This window comes from Tribolium castaneum, chromosome 5 (genome assembly GCF_031307605.1).
Source record: "Tribolium castaneum strain GA2 chromosome 5, icTriCast1.1, whole genome shotgun sequence".
Lineage (NCBI taxonomy): Eukaryota > Metazoa > Arthropoda > Insecta > Coleoptera > Tenebrionidae > Tribolium > Tribolium castaneum.
The window spans coordinates 10,028,796-10,039,069 of record NC_087398.1 but is presented as its reverse complement, the minus strand read 5'-3'; positions in this window follow the sequence as shown (position 1 = coordinate 10,039,069).

Genomic DNA, 10,274 nt, shown 5'->3' with positions numbered 1-10,274 from the left:
AATTAAAAATTAGTCAATAACTAATTTGTCCAGCAAGAACCACGTGGAGGTTTAGAGCATTCTTGCCAGGAAAAAAGGATATAAGGATGAGGTAAACAATAATTATTTGAAAATGAAGGAAATAAAGGAATTATTGGTTTGTGAAATGAAAAAATAGTACACAAAAATCAAACCTTTTTCACTTGGCGTTAAATAAATGCTCTTACCTTTTGTACTGCATCTGCTACCATTTGTAGCAAAACCTAAAAAATAAATTAAAAACACAACCAACAAAAAAATTAATTTGTAGGAAAGTTACAACAAGCGTCTTTAATAAATGTTACACAGAATAAAGGATACACAATACGGTATAATATATGGCACACAAGCTATTAAATTCAACACATCACAAGATAAAACGCAAAAAAATGCACCTACCTTCATATGGCTTCTGCGTTGGCTACTGTTTGTAGCAAGACATTTAAAAAATTAAAACAACACCAATAAAAATCTTTATTTGCATGAAAGTTACAACAAGCAACGATTGTCAATATTAAACAAAATAAAAAATACACAATACGTTTCAATATGTGGCAATTCAAATTCAAATCAAATTCAATACCTCAGTAAATAAATGCACCTACCTTCATATCGCTTCCACGTTGGCTACCGTTTGTAGCATTAAAAATAATAATAATAAATATGAAGCCAAAAATAAATGTTTATTTGCATTAAATTTTGAACAAGCCACTTTCATTCATTGAAATTAAAGGCAAAATTATTACGTGGCAATAAATTATTTGAGTGTTTAATTTTATTTATAGTTACTGAATTTAAAATGTGTCACTCAAACTATCGCTTTTCAACACCGCATTTAAAAATTTTAATTGCAATTAAGTTTTATGAAATTATTGGTTTGTGAAATAAATAAATAAATACGACACAGCAATAAAATACACCTACCTTCATATCGCTTCCACGTTGGCTACCGTTTGTAGCATTAAAAATAATAATAATAATAATAGAAATGAAGCCAAAAATAAATGTTTATTTGCATTAAATTTTGAGCAAGCCACTTTCATTCATTGAAATTAAAGGCAAAATTATTACGTGGCAATAAATTATTTGAGTGTTTAATTTTATTTATAGTTACTGAATTTAAAATGTGTCACTCAAACTATCATTTTTCTATACCGCATTTAAAGATTTTAATTGCAATTAAGTTTTATGAAATTATTGGTTTGTGAAATAAATAAATACGACATAGCAATAAAATACACCTACCTTCATATCGCTTCCACGTTGGCTACCGTTTGTAGCATTAAAAAAAATTAAAAACAACACCAATGAAAAAATCTTTATTTGCATGAAAATTACAACAAGCTACATAATTTTACGGCTGTAAAAAACAATCAACAATGTTATATTTAAGGATTGCTCTAATTGGTCAAATTAGTCAATAACTAATTAAAAATTAAAAATTAGTCAATAACTAATTTGTCCAGCAAGAACCACGTGGAGGTTTAGAGCATTCTTGCCAGGAAAAAAGGATATAAGGATGAGGTAAACAATGATTATTTGAAAATGAAGGAAATAAAGGAATTATTGGTTTGTGAAATGAAAAAATAGTACACAAAAATCAAACCTTTTTCACTTGGCGTTAAATAAATGCTCTTACCTTTTGTACTGCATCTGCTACCATTTGTAGCAAAACCTAAAAAATAAATTAAAAACACAACCAACAAAAAAATTAATTTGTAGGAAAGTTACAACAAGCGTCTTTAATAAATGTTACACAGAATAAAGGATACACAATACGGTATAATATATGGCACACAAGCTATTAAATTCAACACATCACAAGATAAAACGCAAAAAAATGCACCTACCTTCATATGGCTTCTGCGTTGGCTACTGTTTGTAGCAAGACATTTAAAAAATTAAAACAACACCAATAAAAATCTTTATTTGCATGAAAGTTACAACAAGCAACGATTGTCAATATTAAACAAAATAAAAAATACACAATACGTTTCAATATGTGGCAATTCAAATTCAAATCAAATTCAATACCTCAGTAAATAAATGCACCTACCTTCATATCGCTTCCACGTTGGCTACCGTTTGTAGCATTAAAAATAATAATAATAAATATGAAGCCAAAAATAAATGTTTATTTGCATTAAATTTTGAACAAGCCACTTTCATTCATTGAAATTAAAGGCAAAATTATTACGTGGCAATAAATTATTTGAGTGTTTAATTTTATTTATAGTTACTGAATTTAAAATGTGTCACTCAAACTATCATTTTTCTACACCGCATTTAAAGATTTTAATTGCAATTAAGTTTTATGAAATTATTGGTTTGTGAAATAAATAAATAAATACGACACAGCAATAAAATACACCTACCTTCATATCGCTTCCACGTTGGCTACCGTTTGTAGCATTAAAAATAATAATAATAATAATAGAAATGAAGCCAAAAATAAATGTTTATTTGCATTAAATTTTGAGCAAGCCACTTTCATTCATTGAAATTAAAGGCAAAATTATTACGTGGCAATAAATTATTTGGGTGTTTAATTTTATTTATAGTTACTGAATTTAAAATGTGTCACTCAAACTATCACTTTTCAACACCGCATTTAAAAATTTTAATTGCAATTAAGTTTTATGAAATTATTGGTTTGTGAAATAAATAAATACGACACAGCAATAAAATACACCTACCTTCATATCGCTTCCACGTTGGCTACCGTTTGTAGCATTAAAAATAATAATAATAATAATAGAAATGAAGCCAAAAATAAATGTTTATTTGCATTAAATTTTGAACAAGCCACTTTCATTCATTGAAATTAAAGGCAAAATTATTACGTGGCAATAAATTATTTGAGTGTTTAATTTTATTTATAGTTACTGAATTTAAAATGTGTCACTCAAACTATCACTTTTCAACACCGCATTTAAAAATTTTAATTGCAATTAAGTTTTATGAAATTATTGGTTTGTGAAATAAATAAATACGACACAGCAATAAAATACACCTACCTTCATATCGCTTCCACGTTGGCTACCGTTTGTAGCATTAAAAATAATAATAATAATAGAAATGAAGCCAAAAATAAATGTTTATTTGCATTAAATTTTGAACAAGCCACTTTCATTCATTGAAATTAAAGGCAAAATTATTACGTGGCAATAAATTATTTGAGTGTTTAATTTTATTTATAGTTACTGAATTTAAAATGTGTCACTCAAACTATCACTTTTCAACACCGCATTTAAAGATTTTAATTGCAATTAAGTTTTATGAAATTATTGGTTTGTGAAATAAATAAATAAATACGACACAGCAATAAAATACACCTACCTTCATATCGCTTCCACGTTGGCTACCGTTTGTAGCATTAAAAATAATAATAATAGAAATGAAGCCAAAAATAAATGTTTATTTGCATTAAATTTTGAGCAAGCCACTTTCATTCATTGAAATTAAAGGCAAAATTATTACGTGGCAATAAATTATTTGAGTGTTTAATTTTATTTATAGTTACTGAATTTAAAATGTGTCACTCAAACTATCGCTTTTCAACACCGCATTTAAAAATTTTAATTGCAATTAAGTTTTATGAAATTATTGGTTTGTGAAATAAATAAATACGACACAGCAATAAAATACACCTACCTTCATATCGCTTCCACGTTGGCTACCGTTTGTAGCATTAAAAATAATAATAATAGAAATGAAGCCAAAAATAAATGTTTATTTGCATTAAATTTTGAGCAAGCCACTTTCATTCATTGAAATTAAAGGCAAAATTATTACGTGGCAATAAATTATTTGAGTGTTTAATTTTATTTATAGTTACTGAATTTAAAATGTGTCACTCAAACTATCATTTTTCTACACCGCATTTAAAGATTTTAATTGCAATTAAGTTTTATGAAATTATTGGTTTGTGAAATAAATAAATACGACATAGCAATAAAATACACCTACCTTCATATCGCTTCCACGTTGGCTACCGTTTGTAGCATTAAAAATAATAATAATAGAAATGAAGCCAAAAATAAATGTTTATTTGCATTAAATTTTGAGCAAGCCACTTTCATTCATTGAAATTAAAGGCAAAATTATTACGTGGCAATAAATTATTTGAGTGTTTAATTTTATTTATAGTTACTGAATTTAAAATGTGTCACTCAAACTATCATTTTTCTACACCGCATTTAAAGATTTTAATTGCAATTAAGTTTTATGAAATTATTGGTTTGTGAAATAAATAAATACGACATAGCAATAAAATACACCTACCTTCATATCGCTTCCACGTTGGCTACCGTTTGTAGCATTAAAAATAATAATAATAATAATAGAAATGAAGCCAAAAATAAATGTTTATTTGCATTAAATTTTGAGCAAGCCACTTTCATTCATTGAAATTAAAGGCAAAATTATTACGTGGCAATAAATTATTTGAGTGTTTAATTTTATTTATAGTTACTGAATTTAAAATGTGTCACTCAAACTATCACTTTTCAACACCGCATTTAAAGATTTTAATTGCAATTAAGTTTTATGAAATTATTGGTTTGTGAAATAAATAAATAAATACGACACAGCAATAAAATACACCTACCTTCATATCGCTTCCACGTTGGCTACCGTTTGTAGCATTAAAAATAATAATAATAGAAATGAAGCCAAAAATAAATGTTTATTTGCATTAAATTTTGAGCAAGCCACTTTCATTCATTGAAATTAAAGGCAAAATTATTACGTGGCAATAAATTATTTGAGTGTTTAATTTTATTTATAGTTACTGAATTTAAAATGTGTCACTCAAACTATCGCTTTTCAACACCGCATTTAAAAATTTTAATTGCAATTAAGTTTTATGAAATTATTGGTTTGTGAAATAAATAAATACGACACAGCAATAAAATACACCTACCTTCATATCGCTTCCACGTTGGCTACCGTTTGTAGCATTAAAAATAATAATAATAGAAATGAAGCCAAAAATAAATGTTTATTTGCATTAAATTTTGAGCAAGCCACTTTCATTCATTGAAATTAAAGGCAAAATTATTACGTGGCAATAAATTATTTGAGTGTTTAATTTTATTTATAGTTACTGAATTTAAAATGTGTCACTCAAACTATCATTTTTCTACACCGCATTTAAAGATTTTAATTGCAATTAAGTTTTATGAAATTATTGGTTTGTGAAATAAATAAATACGACATAGCAATAAAATACACCTACCTTCATATCGCTTCCACGTTGGCTACCGTTTGTAGCATTAAAAAAAATTAAAAACAACACCAATGAAAAAATCTTTATTTGCATGAAAATTACAACAAGCTACATAATTTTACGGCTGTAAAAAACAATCAACAATGTTATATTTAAGGATTGCTCTAATTGGTCAAATTAGTCAATAACTAATTAAAAATTAAAAATTAGTCAATAACTAATTTGTCCAGCAAGAACCACGTGGAGGTTTAGAGCATTCTTGCCAGGAAAAAAGGATATAAGGATGAGGTAAACAATAATTATTTGAAAATGAAGGAAATAAAGGAATTATTGGTTTGTGAAATGAAAAAATAGTACACAAAAATCAAACCTTTTTCACTTGGCGTTAAATAAATGCTCTTACCTTTTGTACTGCATCTGCTACCATTTGTAGCAAAACCTAAAAAATAAATTAAAAACACAACCAACAAAAAAATTAATTTGTAGGAAAGTTACAACAAGCGTCTTTAATAAATGTTACACAGAATAAAGGATACACAATACGGTATAATATATGGCACACAAGCTATTAAATTCAACACATCACAAGATAAAACGCAAAAAAATGCACCTACCTTCATATGGCTTCTGCGTTGGCTACTGTTTGTAGCAAGACATTTAAAAAATTAAAACAACACCAATAAAAATCTTTATTTGCATGAAAGTTACAACAAGCAACGATTGTCAATATTAAACAAAATAAAAAATACACAATACGTTTCAATATGTGGCAATTCAAATTCAAATCAAATTCAATACCTCAGTAAATAAATGCACCTACCTTCATATCGCTTCCACGTTGGCTACCGTTTGTAGCATTAAAAATAATAATAATAAATATGAAGCCAAAAATAAATGTTTATTTGCATTAAATTTTGAACAAGCCACTTTCATTCATTGAAATTAAAGGCAAAATTATTACGTGGCAATAAATTATTTGAGTGTTTAATTTTATTTATAGTTACTGAATTTAAAATGTGTCACTCAAACTATCATTTTTCTACACCGCATTTAAAGATTTTAATTGCAATTAAGTTTTATGAAATTATTGGTTTGTGAAATAAATAAATAAATACGACACAGCAATAAAATACACCTACCTTCATATCGCTTCCACGTTGGCTACCGTTTGTAGCATTAAAAATAATAATAATAATAATAGAAATGAAGCCAAAAATAAATGTTTATTTGCATTAAATTTTGAGCAAGCCACTTTCATTCATTGAAATTAAAGGCAAAATTATTACGTGGCAATAAATTATTTGAGTGTTTAATTTTATTTATAGTTACTGAATTTAAAATGTGTCACTCAAACTATCACTTTTCAACACCGCATTTAAAAATTTTAATTGCAATTAAGTTTTATGAAATTATTGGTTTGTGAAATAAATAAATACGACACAGCAATAAAATACACCTACCTTCATATCGCTTCCACGTTGGCTACCGTTTGTAGCATTAAAAATAATAATAATAATAGAAATGAAGCCAAAAATAAATGTTTATTTGCATTAAATTTTGAGCAAGCCACTTTCATTCATTGAAATTAAAGGCAAAATTATTACGTGGCAATAAATTATTTAAGTGTTTAATTTTATTTATAGTTACTGAATTTAAAATGTGTCACTCAAACTATCACTTTTCTACACCGCATTTAAAGATTTTAATTGCAATTAAGTTTTATGAAATTATTGGTTTGTGAAATAAATAAATACGACACAGCAATAAAATACACCTACCTTCATATCGCTTCCACGTTGGCTACCGTTTGTAGCATTAAAAATAATAATAATAATAGAAATGAAGCCAAAAATAAATGTTTATTTGCATTAAATTTTGAGCAAGCCACTTTCATTCATTGAAATTAAAGGCAAAATTATTACGTGGCAATAAATTATTTGAGTGTTTAATTTTATTTATAGTTACTGAATTTAAAATGTGTCACTCAAACTATCACTTTTCAACACCGCATTTAAAAATTTTAATTGCAATTAAGTTTTATGAAATTATTGGTTTGTGAAATAAATAAATACGACACAGCAATAAAATACACCTACCTTCATATCGCTTCCACGTTGGCTACCGTTTGTAGCATTAAAAATAATAATAATAATAGAAATGAAGCCAAAAATAAATGTTTATTTGCATTAAATTTTGAGCAAGCCACTTTCATTCATTGAAATTAAAGGCAAAATTATTACGTGGCAATAAATTATTTAAGTGTTTAATTTTATTTATAGTTACTGAATTTAAAATGTGTCACTCAAACTATCACTTTTCTACACCGCATTTAAAGATTTTAATTGCAATTAAGTTTTATGAAATTATTGGTTTGTGAAATAAATAAATACGACACAGCAATAAAATACACCTACCTTCATATCGCTTCCAGGTTGGCTACCGTTTGTAGCATTAAAAATAATAATAATAATAGAAATGAAGCCAAAAATAAATGTTTATTTGCATTAAATTTTGAGCAAGCCACTTTCATTCATTGAAATTAAAGGCAAAATTATTACGTGGCAATAAATTATTTGAGTGTTTAATTTTATTTATAGTTACTGAATTTAAAATGTGTCACTCAAACTATCACTTTTCAACACCGCATTTAAAAATTTTAATTGCAATTAAGTTTTATGAAATTATTGGTTTGTGAAATAAATAAATACGACACAGCAATAAAATACACCTACCTTCATATCGCTTCCACGTTGGCTACCGTTTGTAGCATTAAAAATAATAATAATAATAGAAATGAAGCCAAAAATAAATGTTTATTTGCATTAAATTTTGAGCAAGCCACTTTCATTCATTGAAATTAAAGGCAAAATTATTACGTGGCAATAAATTATTTAAGTGTTTAATTTTATTTATAGTTACTGAATTTAAAATGTGTCACTCAAACTATCACTTTTCTACACCGCATTTAAAGATTTTAATTGCAATTAAGTTTTATGAAATTATTGGTTTGTGAAATAAATAAATACGACACAGCAATAAAATACACCTACCTTCATATCGCTTCCAGGTTGGCTACCGTTTGTAGCATTAAAAATAATAATAATAATAGAAATGAAGCCAAAAATAAATGTTTATTTGCATTAAATTTTGAGCAAGCCACTTTCATTCATTGAAATTAAAGGCAAAATTATTACGTGGCAATAAATTATTTGAGTGTTTTATTTTATTTGCAGTTACTGAATTTAAAATGTGTCACTCAAACTATGACTTTTCAACACCGCATTTAGAAAATTAAAACGCACTTCTGCTACCGTTTGTAGCAAAACAATGAAAATAAATTAACCGCAAATGAAAAAAAAATGCACTGACCTTTGTCTTTTGTTCCGATGCCATCTTCTTCTTAAATGGACCAACTGCAATAAAAGAAACAATGAAATTAGAACAATGTGCCCTTAAATTACTAGTTGGAAATATCACAGATTTGATTTAATTTTCTAAAAATAAATCATTGCAAACTTACCCTTTAATCCGGATTGTTTCCTCCTTAAGTCCATTCCATTGGCACTAACACACCGCGATCACCAAATTTAAAATTTAAACCGAAAAATTAAATTTGATTGAGCACACGTCCGTTCGCGGCAACGGCAAGTGACAAACTGAATAAATTAAACGAAACGGCACAATACACAATAATTTAAATAAACCGCCTCACCTCGCTTCTCCTCGCTTCGCCTCGCCTCCTGCTCCCGATGTGTCCCCTGCCACTGCTCGATGCCGACTGAAGCGCTCTCGCCTACTGCGTAGCACACCTAACCTCGGGACACGTCACGGATGTGACGTCATTTGACGTCTAAAACAGGTCATCACCAGAAACATACACTCACATAATTTGTCAAATTTAGAAACATTCATACACAGAATTATTCAAAATAGAACAGTATTAGCCTAGAAAAATTAATTATGACAAATGTATTTGTCTATATACGTCTAAAATTATAAAAGTTTCGCATGCAGTTAATGGAAAAATAAAAATGCATGTTTTTATTTAAACAGAAACGCAATGTGAAATTTTGATGCGAAAATTAGTGGTACCGCAATGCGTATAGTCACAAATTGTTTGTTTGGTTTGTTTTGTTGAAAATTCGGCATGTTCGAAGAATAGGGTTATGTTGATACCTGGAAATGTCAAAATTTACACTTTTATAAATTTCGTCTCCATTTCTGCCCTTTCAGAGCGTTATGATAGGATATTTAGGGCCGAAATCTCTACCTTTATTATGTACTATTGCCAGATAGAGACAAAAGTTTAGAAAGTAGGGTTAATGTTACTATGCTCTCTTCTGAAGTGTTAAATTTTAACTTGAATGGATTTTGTATGCTTTTCTGCACTTTTAGAGCGTTATTAATTATTATTGAATATGTTTAAGGGCAGATAAATCTACCTTGAGTCAACAACATAAACTTCAGTGAAATTTATTGAAAAATGAACTTATCGTGTCAAACTTTTCATGAAAAAGGGTGTTTAATAGTTTATAAAGGGCGTGTTAACGTGTGTTGTTAAGTTTACCACGTAATAAAACGTAAGATATAACTTTTCTATAAAAGCATTTTGCAAAATTCTTATTCATTATTTTCCTCATTTCTTTTGTGCAAACAAGCCGGTTATGTGAAATTTTGGTGTGAAAATTAGTGGTATCGCCACAAATTGTGTTAGTTTTAAGTCTCCATAAAATTCGGTTGTAAAAGTAGGGTTATGTTATCAGCTGAAACGTAAAAATTTTAACATTTATGGATTTTGTGTCCGTTTCTGCTCTTTTAGAGTGTTATTAATTATTATTGAATATGTTATGGGTAGATAAATCTACCTTTGAGCCAACGACATAAACTTTAGTGTGTTTTATTGAAAATAAAATGTATATAGGGCAAAAATGAACTTTTCGTGTTAAACATTTTGATGAAAAAGGGCGTTTAATCGTTTATAAAGGGTGTGTTAACGTGTGTTATGTTTACTACGTAATAAAACATA